The sequence below is a fragment of the Arachis hypogaea genome, chromosome 17, assembly GCF_003086295.3.
Source record: "Arachis hypogaea cultivar Tifrunner chromosome 17, arahy.Tifrunner.gnm2.J5K5, whole genome shotgun sequence".
NCBI lineage: Eukaryota > Viridiplantae > Streptophyta > Magnoliopsida > Fabales > Fabaceae > Arachis > Arachis hypogaea.
This window is the reverse complement of record NC_092052.1, coordinates 83,766,508-83,768,522: the sequence shown is the minus strand read 5'-3', so window position 1 is coordinate 83,768,522 and position 2,015 is coordinate 83,766,508. Positions and strand designations below refer to the sequence as shown.

The 2,015-nt window shown below is 33.3% G+C and overlaps 1 non-coding gene across 1 annotated transcript; it reads right to left on the bottom strand.

The window, feature by feature from the left end:
* Positions 1-1,300: 1,300 nt before the first annotated feature.
* Positions 1,301-1,408, bottom strand: LOC112768535 (small nucleolar RNA R71). The gene has a single exon (XR_003185950.1). It is a non-coding gene; the product is annotated as a small nucleolar RNA R71 (small nucleolar RNA).
* Positions 1,409-2,015: the final 607 nt, after the last annotated feature.

The following is a 2,015-nucleotide window of genomic DNA, read 5'->3' as shown; positions in this document are numbered from 1 at the left end:
TTTTCAAAATCTTTTTCATTTTTCTTAGTTATTTTCGAAAATTTTAAAAATATTTTTCAAAAATATTTTTCTTAATTTTATATCATAATTTTCGAAAATAACATCATCAATTAATGTTTTGATTCAAAAATTTCAAGTTTGTTACTTGCTTGTTAAGAAAGATTCAAACTTTAAGTTCTAAAATCATATTTTGTGATTTCTTGTGAATCAAGTCATTAATTGTGATTTTAAAAATCAAATCTTTTTCAAAACTAATTTCAATCAAATCTTTTCAAAAATATCTTTCTATCTTATCTTTTTCAAAATCATATCTTTTTCAAAAATTTGATTTCAAAATATCTTTCCTAACTTCTTATCTTCTTATCTTTTCAAAAATTGATTTTCAAATTTGTTTCAACTAATTAACTAACTTTTTGTGTATTTCTTATCTTTTTCAAAACTACCTAACTAACTCTCTCTCTCTCTAATTTTCGAAAATATCCTCCATCTTTTTTCAAAATTTCTTTTTAATTAACTAATTATTTTAATTTTTGATTTTAATTTTCGAAAACTACTAACCTTTTTCAAAAACTATTTTCGAAAATCACTAACCCTTTTTCAAAAATAATTTTCGAAAATTCACCTTCTCCCTCATCTCCTTCTAATTATTTATTTATCTACTAACACTTCTCTTCATCTCACATCACTGCTCCTATCCTTACCCTTGTGTTTGGATTCTTCATTCTTCTTCACCCCTATTCCTTTTCTTCTTCTACTAATAAGGAACCTCTTTACTGTGACATAGATGATTCCTCTTCTTTTCTTGTTCTCTTCTCCTTCTTATGAGCGGGAACAAGGAAAAAGGCATTCTTGTTAAAGCAGATCCAGAACCTGAAAGGACTCTGAAGAGGAAACTAAGAGAAGCTAAATTACAACAATCCAGCAAGCACCTTTCAGAAATTTTTGAACAAGAAGAGGAGATGGCAGCCGAAAATAATAATAATGCAAGGAGGATGCTTGGTGACTTTACTGCACCTAATTCCAATTTACATGGAAGAAGCATCTCCATTCCTGCTATTGGAGCAAACAATTTTGAGCTGAAACCTCAGTTAGTTTCTCTGATGCAGCAGAACTGCAAGTTTCATGGACTTTCATCTGAAGATCCTTTTCAGTTCTTAACTGAATTCTTGCAGATCTGTGATACTGTTAAGACTAATGGAGTAGATCCTAAAGTCTACAGGCTCATGCTTTTCCCTTGAACTCTTGGGATAAGCTGGTCAAGGCTTTCTTAGCCAAGTTCTTTCCTCCTCAAAAGCTGAGTAAGCTTAGAGTGGATGTTCAAACCTTCAGACAGAAAGAAGGTGAATCCCTCTATGAAGCTTGGGAGAGATACAAAGGACTGACCAAAAAGTGTCCTTCTGACATGCTTTCAAAATGGACTATCCTGGATATATTCTATGATGGTCTGTCTGAATTAGCTAAGATGTCATTAGATACTTCTGCAGGTGGATCCATTCACCTAAAGAAAACGCTTGCAAAAGCTCAAGAACTCATTGACATGGTTGCTAATAACCAGTTCATGTACACTTCTGAAAGGAATCCTGTGAATAATGGGACGCCCATGAAGAAGGGAGTTCTTGAAATTGATACTCTGAATGCCATATTGGCTCAGAATAAAATATTGACTCAGCAAGTCAATATGATTTCTCAGAGTCTGAATGGAATGCAAGCTGCAGGCAACAGTACTCAAGAGGCATCTTCTGAAGAAGAAGCTTATGATCCTGAGAACCCTGCAATAGCAGAGGTAAATTATATGGGTGAACCTTATGGAAACACATATAATCCATCATGGAGAAATCACCCAAATCTCTCATGGAAGGATCAACAAAAGCCTCAACAAGGCTTTAATAATGGTGGAAGAAATAGGTTTAACAATAGTAAACCTTTTCCATCATCCACTCAGCAACAGACAGAGAATTCTGGACAAAATACCTCTAATTTAGCAAACTTAGTCTCTGATCTGTCCAAGGCCACTG